The sequence below is a fragment of the Ambystoma mexicanum genome, chromosome 12 (assembly GCF_040938575.1).
Source record: "Ambystoma mexicanum isolate Mex_15411 chromosome 12, UKY_AmexF1_1, whole genome shotgun sequence".
NCBI classification, from domain to species: Eukaryota; Metazoa; Chordata; class Amphibia; order Caudata; family Ambystomatidae; genus Ambystoma; species Ambystoma mexicanum.
In genome coordinates this window covers 936,475,186-936,495,199 of record NC_090936.1, presented here as the reverse complement: position 1 = coordinate 936,495,199, position 20,014 = coordinate 936,475,186, and positions in this window count along the sequence as shown.

Sequence of the window (20,014 nt, the reverse complement as noted above, 5' to 3'; positions counted from 1 at the left end):
AATGGGGGTGTCCTAAGGACAATATACATGTTCATACTGTTCAAAATTGAAATGGCGATGTCCTCAGAACACACAATATGTTCGCTTGTGGCAATTAACCCAAATGGGGGTGTTCTAAGGACAATATACCTGTTCGTACTGTTCGTAATTAAAATGGAGGTGTCCTTAGAACACACAAGATGTCCGCCTGTCCGCAATCACCCAAAATGGGGGTGTCCTAAGAACACCCCCGCTATTCGTAATGTCCGCAAAGTTTTGACGCACATTTATATTTTATTCAGGGACTTCAACATTGTTTGTAGAACACCCGCGCAAATGCGCATCACACACTTGGGTCCTATGAACATTGTGCCTCTCTGCAACCCTCCGCCGCACGTGTGTTGCACTTTTAATTAGTTTGGGGACCTGAACACTGTCCCTAGAACACCCGCGTGCATGCGCACAACCGTCACTGTGCATTTGGTGTCCTGCAAACGTGTTCGCAACATCATCATGTGACCGCACCCACGCTGAGCGTGTGTCCTTATTTACGGACACTGTCCACGCCCCCGAATATTTAAAAAGTGCTTTTTTGAGCAATCCAAGGTATTTTACAGTAAAGGTTCACCATTGCACATGTCCCAGACAATGGCCCTCATTACGACCTCGGCGGTAGCCATGCCGCTATTGGCGGCATAGCTGCCGCCGAAATCGCGTCCGGGTCCACAGAATGAGGAATTACCGGGCCATTCTGAATTCAGAAGGCCCAGTAATTCCTCCCTCCAAGGACCTGTAGGGCTGAATGGGAATGGGAGAGGGAGCAAACAACGGGCCATTATGAGTTGGCCCGTTGTTTGCTCCCTCTTCCCCTCGTGGGACACGGTAAGCACGCCTGGTTTGACCAGACGTTGCTTCCTGGGTCCCGCGAGGGGACCTCGTAATGAGGCGGTATGGGGTAAACGGCGCCGGCACCTTTTACGGCGCTGTTTACCCCGTACCGCCAGGGTCGTAATGACGCCCAATGTCCCTGCCGATCTACATACTTTTTGGAACTTTTTGAGCCCTTCTTGGTGTTCGAAGTGTTTGGGGACGGCGCGGGTGTCTGCGAAGTGCACCCCAGCACCCCTATAAAAGGCCACACCCCAGAGCTGATCCTTTTTCTGCTTTTGGATTTCCAAGATTTACAACAGGACAATTGTGCAGGTTGCTGTTCTTGGTTCATGGTTCCTAGTTCCTGGTTATTAATCTTCCAGGTAACATCCCAAATTGCTTCTGCTGCTACTGCCTCTGCATCAGCACGCCCACCCCCTCCACCACCACTATGTCCCCAAGGGCCTGCAGAGGGGAACAAGCTTGAGGATGCAGAGGAGACGGATGAAGAGGATGAGGTAGTGGAAGTCCCTACTACTAGCACTCATCGTGAGTCTTGGGTGTGGCGGTTATTTACCACTGTTGATGGAAAGTCAAAAGCTCATGCGAACAAGGTGATCTGCACTCAGTGCCGCATGGTGCTGAGTCGTGGAAAGCCTGGTTCGTATAGCTTTGGTACTACATCAATGAAGCAACACCTAAGGTCATTCCACGTTGGGGCTATTCGTAAGGTTGTACCTTGCAATAAACGTAGTAGGTTGGGTTCCTCTGCAGCATCCTCCGTTTCTGATCCTGTCACCACAAAAGACACTCATGTAGGACAGTGCATCCCTCCAGCTGCCTCACAGGCCATTCATGATGCTGTTGACCCTTACCTTTCGAGGGTCACAATATTGTGCATGAACTGCGATGCAGTACTCTGCATGGGGGAGAACCTTCGGACTGCTTTTGAGACTGCGGTCGAGGAGCATGAGGTCTGCTACCTACTTGAATAAGGCCCACCCTACATCTTCCTCTCTCCACCTGCCCTTTCTTATCCCTGTGGTTGGTGTCCCTTCCTTACCCTCCTTTCCTTGTGTGTCGTGTTTAAAAAAACCCAAAAAATATATTTAAAAAAAACAAAGGCTCTTTTCAGAGCCGCTTTTCACAGTTTAAAAATTGAAGTGACAAATAAATAGTGCAGGGCCCTGTGCATTTTTAGAAGTCCGCGGACAGTCCACGGACATTCACATTTTTTGGGGGTGCTGCCCTATCAGAACCATTGCACTTTTCAATGGGAGGAAGTGGTGGCTCTGAAAAGAGCCTTTTTATGGGGTTTTTTGTGTTTCAAAAACGTCAAATGGTCGGGGTGCTGTTGCGCCGAAACAAGATGGCCGCCTGAGTGTGAAGCTCCGGACGATGAGGGCACATCCTTGCAGATTTAACCGCTAAAATACAGCTTTGCCAGCTATCACTGCTATGACCGCGGTATAAGTTGACAGTCCACCGATATCCTAAATCTGAGACCCGGAGACCCTCTGCGGGCCCTGCTATTGCTGAGGGAAGCGCGGCGCCGCGGACGCCTGGCTCTCCCCGAGATGGAGCTCCGAGGGTTGCGGACTTGTGCTGCTACTCGGCGCCCCAGCGTGTGCGGCCTCTGTGGGGGAGGGGCGCTGAGGCCCTGGAGGCGCGCGAAGCGTCCCTGCAACCAATCTACCAGACGAGCGAGCGGACTTGGATTGCCCTGGGCCATTGCGTGCTGGCGGCTGGTGCCTGGGCTTTTGGCTCCCTCCACCCTGGACTGTACAACACCACGCGGCTGACCTGTTCTTCTGCCCGCTTCCCCCTCCCCGGAGCATTCACGCACACTCTCTTGGTGAGGTAAGGTGGCCGGGTGACTAACGGTGACCCCCCGGGGCTGCCACCGTACTCTGGACACCGCTGAAGAATACTGCGGGGGATCGCTGGGCCCATCATCTGCGCCGCCCTGGGGGGCCTGTGTGGGCCGCGAGTTCTGGACTCTGTGGCGCTACCCTGTTTTGGATTGCCCGGGCCCTGGTGGTTGCGCTGCACCCCCCACTAGAGACTACTTCCACCGTGCTGAGAGTTCTCCCCCCCCTCCAACTAGCCACCGGCCTCTGCCCGCATCGGCTCTGGTGCCTCACCGGCAGATCCGCCCTGTGAACCTGGGTTAGCGCCGCAACTCATATTTCCTTGCGTGCTCTGGAGTTGAGAAGAACCAGGCCCCGAATTTTTTTAAGGCCGGCACTGTGTAGTCTTGGTCCAGAGGGACGGCGGCACCGGTAGCCGTACCCCCCATCTGTGCTTCTCGGCTGTGAACTCAACCTACTGCAGCATGTGCATACTGAGCTAAAATATACTTTGGAGAGTAATTCACATCGCAAATGGGTCACTGATCCACTGGCCACGTACCCACCGTCCCGAACACTCCGGGCCCGCGGCTGCTACCGGGCACTACGCCACTCTGCTTACCCACCCTCTTCCAGGACCCCAGGTCCTAGACCTGCTTGAATCATGACTAAGGGAGCCGGTACAGGGAAAAAGCAAAGTTCATTAAACATGTTTGCTAAAACGCCATCCAAGCCGCCCCCCGATGATTCTGAGGAGCCCCTTTCCATCTCGGCCCCACCGATCTCAGATGACTCACAGAAGATGCTGGAGTACATCCGGGATGGCTTCACTACGCTGCATACCAAACTAGACGACATGAATGGGTCCATTTCCTCCATAAAAGCCCATATTGAAAAAACGGATGGGCGGGTGCCGGAGGTTGAAACTCGTCTGGGGGCTGCCGAGGATGTGCTGGGCTCTCTACGGGCTGAGGTCTCCACGCTCACCAACCGTGTGTCGGCAGTTGAGAAGAAAAATGATGACCTTGAATCTCGCTCGAGACGTAATAATCTGCGTATAGTTGGCATACCGGAGGATAATATTACAGAACCGATGGAAGATTACTTGGAACGGATTCTCATGACAATCCTGGACTCTCCTAAACTGTCCCCACAGTTCGCCATTGAGAGAGCACATCGAGCATCGACCGCGAAGCCTAGACCAGGTGCCCCCCCTCGGCCCATTATAGCTAGGATCTTGAACTTCCGGGACCGTGATGCCCTCCTACGGGCAGCCAGGATCAAAGGTGATCTTACACTTGCAGCAGACAGAATCCACCTCTACCCAGATTACTCGGTGGCGGTGCAGCGGGAACGCCAAACATTTGTGGCTGTGAAGAGAAGACTCCGAGATCTAGGAGTCAAGTACTCCATGCTGTTCCCTGCAAAATTGCGCATCGAACACTCCAACAAAACATTTTTTTTCACAATCCCAGAGGAAGCTTCTAAATTCCTGGATGAGCACTTCCCTGGCTAACCCCTTGTCATCTCCAGTCCAGCCTTGAATGTTGCCTTTTGAGTTGGGTTGGGTCGGCAATAGTCCGTATTTAGCCTTATTCATGATGGCTCGATGCTATGCATAAATGCATTGAATAGTTACCTGTTGTTATGGTGTATTGATCCTCTCAACCATGGCCCCTCGGAAGGGTTTCATTTCACTATGTTTGCCAGTTACTTACGCCCTAGCGGTGCTTAAAAACGCTGAATGAACGTGGGCCTCCCGACGGGGTCCAGGGGCCGGGAAGGCTCATGATTATAGTCTGTCATGTCTAGCGAGTATGGTAATGCATTAACATGTTATGATAGCGCCCTTTTTTTTTTTTTTTTTTTTCTCGTTGATAACACCATGGTCGCTTCACATATGGTTTCTAAACTATGTGCACTAGAGACTCCAGCTGTATGTACACTTTGCTTACCCTCTACTGCTCGGTCAGCTAACAGCCCCCCAGGCGCTGATGCCGAGAAGTTTGTTATTGTTGTGGGGGGGTTTGGGATTCATTCCTCAGGTTTGGGGAGAGATGTGGGTGGGAACCGGGGGGTGGGGGAGTTATGTTAAAAAAGTCTTGACGGCCACTAGAGAAATCACACTTGGTACACTACTGCAACACAGAGGTATAGATGGAGCAGAATTTTGGTCCTGTCCGCATTGGGCTGGGTCAACCCTCATACGCAGAACAAAACCCAAGCATACCCTCCATACTAATGGCGGATAGTAACATAACCTTTATGAGCTGGAATATTAGGGGACTGGGCAACTACAAAAAGATGAGGCAAATACAACTCTACGCTGAGCGCCATGGTACACTAATCCTTTGTTTACAAGAAACACACGCCTGTGCTAAACAGTGCGAGAGATTTGCCAAGCAGTGGGGACCCCAGAGGTATTACACAACTTATTCCACCCAGAGCAGAGGTACCCTCATTTTAATTCACAGAAACCTGAAGTTCAGCTGTTCCCATTCACATATTGACCCCCTCGGAAGATATATACTCATTATTGGTACATTGCAGAATCAAAAAGTAGCTATTCTTAATATATACGGTCCTAATATCGACGACCCTGAATTCTTTCTTCACCTAGCATCGCTTCTTGAGAGTTACCCTCAGATCCCGATTATATGGGGCGGGGACTTCAACACGATTCTGGATATCACCTTAGATAGATCGGGCTCCAGACCTCGCCAGCTTTCAAAGGCAGCCTGCACAATCCTCACAACCCTCCCCCGGCTAGCGGTGGTGGACGCCTGGCGACTAATGTATCCTGATTCCCGCACGTATACCTTTTACTCCTCGGTCCATGACTCTCATTCTAGGATAGATAGATGGCTGTTGTCGGATATACTGATTAGATGCCTGACCCATCTGGCAATCCTTCCCAGAACATTGTCGGATCACTCCCCTGTAGTCATCTCCCTGAACTGGGGACATGACCTCGAAAGATCAAGGCAGTGGAGAATGAGACCCCATGACCTCCTTGACCATACCTTCGCCTCCGAACTTGAGTCATCCATCGAGGAGTTTTTTGAAGTCAACACAGATTCAGTCCCCCTTCGAGCCATCCTCTGGGAATCATTCAAGGCCTATATTAGGGGTATCGCCCTATCCAAAGGGAGTGGCATCCTAAAAAGCATCCGGGAGGATATCGCTGAGAGCGAGTCGACCCTTGCTAGCCTGGAGACCCAATACGCACGCGATCACTCCCCTGACGTACTGGCATCATTGGGTCGTGAGCTGGATAGATTTCGTAAACTGGCTGAGCGCGAAGTTAAATTCCTTGATAATCCCCAGGCAGTTAGGCTCTACGGGGAGGGTGAGCGGCCAGGCCGGGTGCTGGCCAGGTTAATTCGCCACGAGTTTGGAGCGCCCAACATCCCAGCGATAGAGAGATCTGACGGTACACTAGCCACCTCGCCCCAAGACATCAACACAGAGTTCCTTACATTCTATACTTCCCTTTATTCGAGGGTTGACGGGCCCCATGTTTCAGAAATTGACTACTACCTTGAGAAACTCCCTCTCACAGCCCTATCCTTTGACGCCACTGCTTCCCTAGACAGACCCTTCACGCCAGAGGAACTAACTGAGGCCATTGAGTCACTTGCTGCAGGGAAGGCCCCCGGTCCGGATGGTCTTCCTATGGACTTCTATAAGCGTTATAAATCTATCCTGGTCCCACAGCTGCTAGCTCTATGGGAGGAAGCTTGCGAAACGGGTACTCTACCCCCTTCGCTCCGCGAGGCCATGATAACAGTCCTTCTTAAACCTGGTAAATCCCCTACCCAGTGTGGCTCATACCGCCCCCTTTCGTTAATAAACTGTGATGTAAAAATATTTGCTAAACTACTGGCAAACCGCCTGGCTGTATTTATGCCTGATATCATACACCCTGATCAGGCAGGATTTGTGCCGGGTAGGTCCACATCCCTAAACCTTAGACGACTTTTTAACTTGATCAGCAGAATTAATCCCCAAACACAAACGGTGGCAGTCACACTGGACATGCAGAAGGCATTCGACTCGGTGTCCTGGGAGTATCTGTGGCGAGTCATGGAAAAATGCAAATTTGGCCCCAATTTTCGGTCCTGGGTCAGACTACTATACACCAACCCAATGGCAAGAGTCCGTACTGAAGATAGATGCTCTGCCCTCTTCCAGATAGCCAGAGGGACGCGACAGGGGTGTCCTTTCTCCCCGCTGATCTTCGCAATAGCTATTGAACCCTTTGCAGACATGATGCGCCAATCACACTCTCATACAGGCCTACGTTCAGCGGGACAGGCAGACATTGTCTCCCTGTACGCGGATGACGGCTTGCTCTACATTCGCTCTCCCGAAATAAACCTCGCTCCAATTCTCAGTGACGTTACCCATTTTGGGCATATTTCTGGTCTTAAAGTTAATTGCTCTAAATCATCCATATTCCCACTCACAGACAACACACAACCACCCTCTGACCTGTTGGGCCTCACTTGGTCCCAATCCACCTTCACCTACCTGTGAGTATCGGTCTCCCGTCAGACTGCGAAACTGCGCGCTGATAACTATCAGAATTACCTAGCTGTTTTGGCCACCAAAACCGCAAGTTGGGCCCGACTCCCTTTTTCCCTAGCTGGTAGAATAGGAATACTAAAAATGGTCGTGCTGCCCCAACTCCTATACCGCTTTACAAACATTCCACTATGGCCGGGCGTTGGATTCTTTAAAACGCTGCGCAGCATTACTAACACCTTTCTTTGGCACTCTGGAGCGGGCCGACTCAAACTGAATACGCTCACTGCTCCCAAGGAACTGGGCGGGTTCGGTGCCCCTGACTTTTTCAGATACTGGGTAGTTGCTCAGTCCCAATTTGCCTCCTATTGGTTCAGCACAGCAAATCCCCCCCCTCATGTCCATCTTGAGAAACTGAAGGTAAGAGAGCGTACGATTGGTTCCCTCATTCTCAAGCCAGCCACCCCAGACCCCGATTCCTCAGACCCTGTGCTAAGTACGTCACTTGCTCTTACCAAAATGTGGTCTGCGGTTGCAACCCCTAATCCGTTTCATGGTGACCTCCCTCTTTGGAATTTCCTTCCTGATGTCCCTTACATTCCTCAATCCATTGTCGTCCGCTGGACGATGGCAGGTTTGTTGTCTCTCCAGGATGTCTTTGTGGGGGGCAATTTCCTGGGGTGGTCGGATCTCCCCCAAGCTCTCAAGCGTAAACCATCAGCATGGCTACAATACTCCTCACTTCGGAAGGTCCTAAAAGCTAAATTCCCCGAATTCCCTACAGTTCCACCAGATGATCCTTTGATAGCTGAGCTCTGTACGTCCGATTCCTTCAGAGGGAAAGTATCCAGACTCTATAATCTACTACAGACCAGGGCCGCCCCCTCATTTGGTAAACTTAGAGTGAAATGGGAGGAGGATCTCGGAGTTGAGATTGATGATATGCGCTGGGCCCGTATGTGCGCGCGAACCCAGGAGGTATTGTACAACTCTAGGTTCAAACTACTGCAATTCAAGATGCTGCACAGGTATCATCACACACCAACTAGACTGCATCGTATGTTTCATGAGACCTCTCCTAATTGTCCCAGGTGCGGCGCTGAGCAGGCTAATTACATACATATGATTTGGAACTGCCCGCACCTAACACAGTATTGGCAGGACATATGCTCCACCATGTCAGACATACTAGACTGCACCATAGATCCCTCTCCAATGCGTTGCCTTTTTCATGACCTCCCCGGTTTGAAATGTGATTCTAGGAAATTTGCAGGTATTTGTATGATGTTGGCATTCCGCTGTATAGTATTGTGCTGGCTTCGCCCCAATGCTCCCACGTATGCGCAGTGGCTCTGGGCAGTCACCTGGGCACATGACACTGAGGATGCCTGGGGGGCATCACAACACCCGCATTCAAGACCAAGGGACATATGACGCAGATTTCGTGATTACATGTCTGCCTTGACCTCAGATACGGAGGCCTCTTCTCCACCCCACTCCCCTCAATGACCCTCTATGAGGTATGTACCCTCCTCACTCTAGTTGCAACCCTTCCCTTATTATATGCTCCTGTGCTCTGTTTGGTTGTGATGTATTGTACAGTGATGCCTCTGTGTTGTTAATTGCAAACTGTTTTCACGGTGTACTTTTACTAACTGTGTTCCTCCGTGTGTTGTCAGGCTGAATAAATAAAGTTTAAAAAAAAAAACGTCAAATGGTCAACACCTACTGCAAAATGGATTGCTGTAATTCCAAAAAAGGCCGCAATGCATTTTGTATATTTCGCAGAAAAATCTGATTGCTGGCATAAATAAGATGTACTCCATCTCTGCGAAAAATATGTGTACTGCGAAACATAATGTTTTCATTGGGAAAGGAGGACATACCAACATCTCTCAAAAAGGTACAAACAGCCTTGTTAACATTGCGCCTTGCTTTCTGCATTTGTGGACCAAATGAAAAAGAACGCAGCCACATTTGTCCCGCAATACAGGAAATAATTACTCTGGAGTTTGGACACATGTCCATGACTTTCCCAAGTCCTTCTTTCATTGCAAATTACAAAGTGTTTCCAGACACATGTCCTAACTGTTCCCTCCACAATGAATAATAATAATGTCTGGATGACACTGTAAGCACAGAGAGGTACCACATCCACACACTTCATTCCACGCAAGCCATGCCAGTGCACTTCCATATGAGAGAATCCAAGATGTGCAGCCACTCCACAGCGATCTGCATGCACCTCCAACCAATTTATCCATGAATCTCCCAAAATCTAAACAATCTGCTTTCTGAAACACACAGCCATAGCTATCTTCTCTTCTCTTCTCTCAGGAAAAAGACCTACTGACAAACTCTCTCCTTACACAACACACCCAGTAAACCTTATTGACCAATCCCTTGCTCTGCTCAGTCTCATTTGCATGCCTCTCAACCCCAAAATCCCTGTATGTAATATGCGCTGTCCGTGGTCAACCGCACTGTCCGCGAACAAATCAAAAAATCGGAGCGTGGGGGATGACAATTTAAATAGTGTGGCCCATTTCCCCTTTCAGGTTGGCTCTGAAAAGAGCCTTTTTTGGGGGTGGGGGTTGCAGATGCTTCAGAAACAACTTTTATTTTGTATTTTTTTTTCTTCTTATTTTCCTCCAAAAATCTTCACATTAGCTTCTCCAAAGCAACCCTTATGTTCCAAAACAGCATGGCATTTCCCATAAAAGATAAAGAAATGCCATCTTTTTTAAAATAAACAACATTACCAGAATCAATGTTCTCATTATTACAAAAGAACATACCAGCTCTAAGCACGAAAGAAAACATGCCTCGGTTGATAGCACACCTAGCAATATTTTGCTGAGGACAAAACACAGAACTATTGTCCCATACTGCTCTAGGTAACAAAGCAGAAAAAAGAACTTTGGCATTTGGAAGGGCTTTCATGATTGCCTGAACCAAGTTTTGCAGATCTTGCAGCAAAGGTTGGGCTATGTTAGTGCCCCTAAACACAGCACCACAGTGTAGGACAACTACATGTGGACTATGAAACCTAGCCATATCTTGACAAACTACTAGAATTGCCTGCAAATTCAAAACAGGCAAAGTGTTCCACACCACATCCACTCCTTTTGTGTCAAAATGGTTAGCCACATTCTGAGATTTAGCATACTGCTCCAAACCATTCACAAACATATCTTCAAACCCCAACACCCTGACTTTCTGTACCTCTGCCATCTTCACTACACACAGCCCCTCAACAACTGATTGGCTAATCCTCAAAATACACTCTCACTTCATGCTCAGAAACCCCGGATGTGGCATGTCCTGTCTGTGAACAACCGCGCTGTCTGCGGAGTGCGTAAGTAACACTGGGGCAGCCCTTCTACCCTTTCCACTGCACTCTCTGCAACACTTCCTCATTGGCTACTGTTAAGCAGTCACACAATCATCCACCAATCACATCCAAGAACTCTGCATGTAACTCTGTCATCACAGATCAGCACTTTAGATTTACTATTGATCACTCTCAGTACAATTTTGGCTGTGACTGCAAAGGACCTACAGCAAGAACTACTATAAAACTCCCCAAGATTTCTACTTGCATATTCATGCACATTCACGTGCATAAACACAGACTACAGGTATGAATATTTTATACACAGTCATGTACACCTCTTCTAGGAATACAATAGAACCCGGGAGCATTGCTCAGTGGCAACGTGCGCGCCTTGAAAGCAAGGTGACACAAAGCAACACAGATTCGATCCCCGGGTCGACGCTTAGAAACCTCTCCGTGTTTAAGCGCATTATAAATAAGCAACTAAGACAAAATAATTACGCAACTAAAAAAAACAATTCCTGTAACAGCGCCTCGATGCCCGCGGGCTGTGTAAGAACTTTAAAAATGTAAAATAAAATAAATAAAAATATTTATAAACTGTAAAATGAACGTACTGTAATTTCTCCCATCTGCTATGATAAAGTGTCAATTGCAAACCTTGCAGCTCTCCAAATTTGTGTTTACACACACACCTATCTAAAAAAAATATTGTTTCATATTATAAGATGGGAGAAATAACAGTATAATTATGAAAAAACTGTCCAGTGTGTTATAAAATTACACGCAGCCAGGATGAGTACATACATCTTCACTCAAGAACACACACAGACAATATCATTAGAAAGGCTCCCAGATCAAACAACACCACTGCCTCTATATGAAATCCTTCTGCTTTATTCCCCACACCTTCACAAAGGCATACATTGAATGCTTTTATGTACAATCTCTGCCATTTACCCTGTAAAAATAGCACAAAATGCATATGATTACTTCTTCTATCTCTTCTATCTCTTAACATCCATTAACATAACATTAAAAAAACAAGTGTGCTCCATACGTTTACTATTATACTCATTTGAAAAACATATTCAACTAACAGATTCTAAATAAAATTTACAGGATGCACATAGGCAAAGGAAAGTGCAAAACAATGTCTACATTAACAAAAGTGCTATAAACACACATTTTCACTAACGTCTTTCTTTTACAATTGCAGTGAAGACCACTCTCCTGAAAAGCAGCAGCGTCTGAAGTACGAACAAGGACTTAGAGGAAACCTACTCTTTCCATACAAAAAAGTAAGTACAAAACTAGCATAATGTTCTAACTGTTACTCAAACACACTAGCGTTTTAGTATTTTAGAAGAAACAAGTATATTAACCTTTTACCATTAGATGTAGTATTAGTGCTTCCCCTTACCAGTTGCATACTTTAAATTGTCATCTGAAGCCCACTATAGTAACACACAAATACAAGAATAGCCTTCCCAACTTGATGTAGCTGCCCACTGCAAAATCACACACCTCCACATTCATGCTTACCATCATACTCAGACACTCATGCACAAAGCATGCATACGCTGCACAACCCACACTTTCTTTTTTCTCCAACAGAACCCAAAGAATGCCTACCAAAAAGCAACTCCATAGAAACCAACTCAAAAGTAGAGCAAATCAAAATAAAAGTGTCCAAAATAAGAATCCATCTCTAGCAGTTTTTGTACAAAAAGTTCAAACAAGACAGCTAACACAGTCATTAAGCGAAACAAAACAAGCTTCCAGTACAGAAACTTCCCCTCCTCTATCAAAATGTAAAACGAAACAGAAAGTGATTAACAAGACTTAAGCTACCACTACTGCTAACGCTGCACCTATAAATTTTGATGTAGTGGCAAGTAAGCATACCAAACAAAATGTTTTACAAAAAATGTTCCGCCACAGAGTCCTTCAGAACCTTTTAAAAACATGAGAGAAATCATGCACAACCCTTAAAACCTACCTTAGAAAATTAATCCTAGATGCTCTCATAGACAGTGTAATCCTTCTCAAAAGGAAGTTATTTATTTTAGTTTTAAACAGGATGAAACCACTAACAAAGCTAACTACTAAACTACAAAAAAGACTTCTCAATAAACGGATTATCAACAAAAATAGCTTCTTAAACATCCGTGGAGGTGAATGGAGTCACACCACGACCACAGAACCATATTTTAATGAAGAAGCATATAAACAAAAGCAATCAAACCCAATTGCCATACATAGAAGTGGACAAGGGTATGAAAAACTTAATAACACCATTATGGAACAAGAAACTCTGCTCACAAAAATATCCCCAGAAAACTCAGTATCACCTACCCATTATACTCAACCGAAACGTCCACTCTACAAATGGCCGTGCACATAAATGTGTAACATTGCCAAAAAATCTTACAAATCTTTACGCCAGTTTCTCAATCAGTATGTAAAAAGCAAAGACAAATTCAAAATGAAACTACTACAAAATATGGATGCCTGTCCCATGCACAAATACACAGTACTACAAGGACATTCATTAGCCTGCATTTCAGGACCTATTTGCAAAACACCTTCCATCATATCAAAATGATATCAACACATCATTCAACTATAGGAAATCTGGTCCAAAAACTCTAGTATGCTAAAAGTCCTGCTTTAGCACTAGCCAATTTAAATAAACAATCTTCTACATGGTACAGCCAAACAACTACTCAAAGAAATAGAGCATATCCAGAGAAGATATTTTGGAATTGAAAGCCACTTATAAAATGAAATAGATGTACAACAAACTAGCAACGACTGTACAAATAGCGGCCTTCTATTAAACACATACAAAAAAGAAATACTAAAGTTTAAAAGTACCTCAGCTGAAGTAACAAACCACTTGTGTGTATATGTTGTCGTAAGACATCTTATAAAAGCACCACAAAACCTATAGACATAACGTACAAAATAGAAGACAATGAAGATTCCAAATGGTTCCAATTAGCTCTCTACCTTAAAGCAGAAAACAAATACGACATTACTGACCCCTTAATACTTTGCAATTACTGCACTGCAAAACTTGACAACAACCAAACACCTTCATGTGTTATCACAAATAACTTGGAATTATTTCCACTACCAAAACCCCTGCAACAACTAAATTTATATGAGAGCATCATAATTCAAACAGTGCACCCATTTCAAGCAATAATACGCCTCCAACCAAAAACAGCAAAATGACCTCCCTCTGAATTAGTGAAAGGCATTTGTGGCAAAGCAGTTTATTTACCATTAGATCTCAAAGAAAATGTGCACTCTCTAGGAGTGCAACGGCAAATAGATCAATCTTTAATTGACTTAGTGAATGGCGCACCTACAAAAGACAAAAAGAATTGGCAACAACTCCTTGACTTACATAAAGTTAGACAAGCCGTGCAATATCGATAAAACAAAAAATGAATACTACAAAGAAATTAATACTGAAGAAAACCTGAGAGAAACCATTGAAATAATTCAAGAGTCAGCAGAAACTGGTCAATTTGAGCTTCTAAATCCTGCTACAGAATCCAATATTTTAGACCATTATACAATTCATCCTTTACACTCTAATGACACTATGGATGATGCACCGGAAACGTACCCAATGCGACAAGCCAAAGGATCTCCAATAAGCATATGGGAAAAAAAGTATAGAAGCATGGGCCTTTCCTCTACTCTTTCCTACTGGAAAAGAAGGTACGATGATAGACCCACACTGATAACAGCATCAGAATATCGCTCTATACAAATGTATTCTGACGACCCCAGATTCAGACAAAACGTGGAATACATATTCCACCTTCTCTTTGAAAGTGAACTAGCAACTCTATGCTACGGAGTTGCACACACATTAAAATTAGGTACCCATTTTCAAAATATGTCAGCTACGCAATTATTACAAAAAGTGCAAGACAAAGATGAGGTTTTACAGTCAAGTATTACAAATCTTTTAGCAAACATGCGTAGTACAAAAGAATACTGGTTCCGACGTCATGGAGATGCTGATAAGAAACCTTGGCCCACCCACTTGGATTGTTATATTAAGTTGTGCAGAATATGCATGGGAAGATTTACACGATTTCCTACGCATAGCAAACAAAAATAAAACAAACATGGATATGAAAACACCAGGAGACCTCTGCTCTCTAGATCCTGTAAATGTATCAAGATATTTCCATCCTCGCTTCATTGCTATGCTACCCTTTTTTTGTAATAATACTGTTCCTCCCCTCGGAGAAGTTCAACACTTCTTTTGGAGAAAAGAATACCAATCCAGAGGAGCACCACACATCGACATGCTATTATGGATTAAAGATGCTCCTAAATTTGGTCAGGACAGGTATGCCACTGTTTTGCAGTTCATCCAAAAATATGTCACTTGTGACATCCCTTCACAAACAACACATAGTGTTCTTCATGCACACATTTTCCAATTTCAAAGACATAAATGTGGGAAATATTGTTGTTGCAAATATATATTTTTTTAAAAAAGGGAAATACTACACCCAATGCCGCTTTGGTTTCCCTAGGCCAGTTTCAGCAACGGGTCAAGTAAACAACTTCATGTCTTCAGTCAGACATAGTGTCAAAGGTAAATCACCTAAGAACACATATTACATAAAAAGAACACAAGAATCAAAATACATCAATGATTAGAATGCAATCATTGCCCTCCTATGGAATGCAAACATAGATGTGCAGTACATTGCAGACAAGTCCACTGCAGTTGCACAATAGGGCACAGCCTACTTAACCAAAGCAGAGAAACCAGAGCTTCAAGACCTCTGGGATGACATATCATCTGACAAAACACTATCACAGAAATTGTACACTTTAGGCATAAAAATGCTGTCTCTTAGAGAATGTGGCTGCTATGAAGCTGCAGACCGTTTAACCGGTACTGCCTTGTATGGAAAATCTGACAATATATTATGGCTAAGCCTTGCTCCTGCTAAATCTAGAAGAAAAGAGTTCTCAAATCATATGAGGACATAGAAACAATAACCAAAAATGATCCCAACAGTCAAGACATTTTGAAAAACAATTTACTGGACACATACTACCCAAACAGGAGTACCACTTTGGAAACCATGTGTCTCTACCACGTAGCCCAAAACTTCACATACAAAAATATTGTTAAACTAGATGAAAACAAAGGTAGATACAGAGTGGTAAATTGTGAAGGCAGCTTAGTGAAACTTACCAAACGCAGCATAATAAATCATATCAAATTGTAATTTAAAAACTCCTCAACATAAAGAACTGTATTACATGTCCCTGTTATAACTTTTTAAACCATGAAGAAAAGAAGAATAGTTCCTGGATACATATGACTCCTAAGAAGACGCTTTCAAAGAAAATGAAAGCACTATAACAGACGTAAACTTTACACAGTACCAAACAATGTTGCACAATGAACAGCGACACGAAGAAGAACGCCAGGCCCAACTACAAGTGGACACTCCCAACAGTAGTCAACCTTCTGTAACAGGAAGCCAAGAACCACTTGCTCAGCCACTAATAGCAAATGAGGCAGAATTAGCCATGATAAAGGTAGAAAACACCATGTATAAGTATGAACAAGTTACAGAAGACTTTGCTGTACTAAAATCACAACTGAACAATGAGCAGCATTGCATTTTCCAAGAAATAACATAACAAATTGAACATGGTGTGGAACATGAAAATAAAAACTGTACCTGCCAAGACTACAAACCTATACTGTTATACATGAGTGGCGAAGCTGGTTCAGGCAAAACATTCTTAATCAAAATCATCAGCAAGTTCCTTCAACAATTGACAAACAACAAACTGTCAGCTGTTGTAACTGCTCCCACAGGTTTAGCTGCCTACAACATAGGTGGTATCACTTTACACTGATTACTACTCCTTCCAGTTGAACACCAAAACAAATTGGACTATTACAAACTTTCCACAGAAGCTGCAATGGAACTACGCAGAGTATTCAAACAAATGAAAATGCTGCTAATAGATGAGGTGAGCATGGTCTCCAACCTAATGTTGGCTTTGATTCACCTCAGATTACAAGAGGTCTTCAAAACAGACTATGAAGAGCTCTTTGGAGGAAAACACATTATTGTTTTTGGAGATCTTCTTCAATTGGCACCAGTGAATGTTGAACCTATTTTTAAAACCTTTGGGCACAAACTGTGCCGTAAAACTCTTGGCAGCATAGGAAATGTCAACATTTGGCAACATATCCAATACAGAGAATTAACAGAAAACATGCGTCAGTCTGCAGACCTCACATACGCCAACATTTTAAAAAGTATTAGAGTTGGTGTACTATCTCAAGAAGCACAAGCAATATTAAAATCCAGGCACATCCATACACTCTATGGCCATAACTCATGTGCTACTGAGGTCATGGAACAATTAGTACACAAAAATGTCAATTGTATGTCCTTGATGCCAACTCTTGCAAGCTGTTCAAAAATCAATGAAACAATGTTGAAGAAAGAAATGCAACCAATAATTGAAATTTGCTCCATAGATAAACTGGACGCACATGGTATGACACTACCCATGTGTCAACAAGCCACAACAAGACTAAATACTCTAGAAAACGCTATCTCCAACACAGCTGGTTTGGAGAAAATATTAAAATGATCTTTAAACTGCAGAGTAATGCTTAAACGTAACCTTGACGTGGAGCAAGGTCTAGTTAATGGAGCACTTGGTACAGTTGTTGGATTTCAAATATACCCACATGACAACAACATTCAATTTGTCAATATTGTCTTTGTCAAACTATCAGAAGTTAAAAGGATAGGACACTCAACATCCATCTTCCTTCTTTTCAAAGACATGTATATACACAGAGAACAATTTTCACTAACTCTAGCATACGCAGTTACCATTCAGAAATCCCAAGGTCTTAACCTAGATAAAGCATTAATAGATATTGGTAGCACAGTCTTTAAAGAAGGCATGAGCTATGTAGCACTATCACGCTTATGTACACTTGATGGGCTATTTCTAATCAACTTTGATGCAAGAAAGTAAATGCAGATATTCCTTGCATTCTAGAATACAATAGGCTGCGTTCACTCCACACCCCCATCTAAAAACCTATCCAGTTCCACAAAAAGCAAAACGTCGTAAAAGAAAACTACTTCAAACTGAAACGATAAAGGATATCACTACAATTCCTCCAGACAAAAAAAATGAATACGTCATCAAGTACTACAACCAAAGAAGAATCTACTTGCCAACGTAACTCAACTACTTCTTCAAAGAAGCAACACACACTGCGAACAAATGACTTCGACACAGAACTGTCAGGTCCATTAAAATATAACTGCTGTAAATTGCTACGCAACTGTAGCAATAAATATTCTATTCCCATTGCCAGTAATTATTAAGAACATTTACTTACACAGTACAGACCAATTCTGTTTGCAAATGTTAGTCCTTCATAGAAATGCAACCAACAATCCTGACAACACTTACAGTGTTCATGGAATAAGACAAGAATTGGACTACTGTGCTGGAATTATCAAATTCACTATAAACTCACAAGAATTTCTAATTGACTTACTACAAGTACAGGAAAACAAAAACATACCTATAAATGAAATCTTTTAGATTTCGTACATGTGGAACCACACATGCCCTCTCCGCAACCATGTGGTATAGGAAGAAGTCCCTAATGAACGCTTTGTGTATGTATCCATACCTAACTGTGAATCCATTCTATTTTAGCAACCTGTACAAAATGCAAACCATGGCAGATTATGTACTACCTGCAATTCAGATAATCGCTCCACCTCACAAATACAGACACATAGTAAATACATAATAGTAATGCTTTTACGTTACAATGCAGATGGTACCAAAAACAACTGTAAGCTGACTGGATTCACACATGGTCAAGTATCACTTGGTAAGAAAACCTTCAAAACAATAGGTATAATCTACCACGCAGAAGCCACAACCAATGCAGGTCACTACACTGCATATATAAAAAAGAATTGTGGATGGTTCGAATGTAATGATAGTACCATTACTCTAAAGCAGAGATTGCCAGAAAATCTTGTAAACACTTTAATAATATTCTTAAAACCAAAATTTAATACGTAATCTGTGTATGAAAATAAGCAAAACTTCAACTTCAAAACTGTGAACAGTTAGAGTACGCCAACATGTATCTAACTGCCCAAAGGTTCTGCAACAAGCAAACAGATAAATAAATACCACTAAAATGTAACAAGAAATACACAGTTAGAATACGCCAACAGGTACCTAACTGCCCCAAAAAACTGCATCAAGCAACCAGATCAATACTACTAAAATCAAACAAGAAATATACACTTAGAATACGCCAACAGGTATCTAACTGCCCCAAAAAATCTGCAACAACACAACAGATAGATGAATAGCATAAAAGTAGAAATAAACAATTCTAATACGCCAACGGGTACCCAATTGCCCCAAAAATCTACAAGTCAAAAGATTAGCAAAGAACAAGAAATAAACAGAAAAACAATGAAAGAAATATATTGTACCATAGCATATAAAAAATGTTTTAATCCAGCATGGATTTTTTTCCCACAGACCCAATGATTTACAAAACAAACAAAGAAACTGAGCAAATTGCACCTTACACTGGTTTGAACTATAGTACTTGTAAAGAACTAAATATGAGGGTCAAATGAAAATACAGAAATATCTATTATGCAATGCAATAACTCATTATGACCTACCTGCTCTAACATATGATCTTTTCTTTTATCACAGAGTCCAGTTACCCATGTCATTAAAAAACTGCATACAACCACAAAAAACTCAACCAGTAAGTATACAATAAATAAACTCAGAAACACTGCACTCCTTGGTACAAACTCTACAATCTTAACTGCATAGCCTAGCCAAAACTTCACATACAAACGCTACAAATGAAACAGTACACAAACATTTGGGTTGTGGATATTTGATGGGTGTTTGATTCTATGGGTGTGTTATGCTGCAGTGTTTGTGGTCAGGGCCTAGAGTCTTGGGTGCATGGCCTATGGCCTACGGCCTTTGGCCATGCACCCAAGACTCTAGGCCCTGCCCACAACCACTGCAGCATAACACACCTATACTAACAAACGTTTTGACTGTGGTATGTGGGCTGCTTACAGGGGATATTAATTACAATCAATCCTCTACTAACAACCCAAAACCAACATCATACTAAAGTAAAATAGCCAGTAGTGCATTTATTATGTCTGCGGACAGCCGCGACAACTGCAGCCATGGTGAACACATCAGGGGCACCTGCCACCTAAACAAATACAGTATTTGACCCATCTCTTACTCCTCAACCCTCCCACGCACTTCTGCACACCAAAACACCCCCCAAAATTGCATTTTGCCTCTGTTCGCCTCCGCGCTGTCGGCGGAT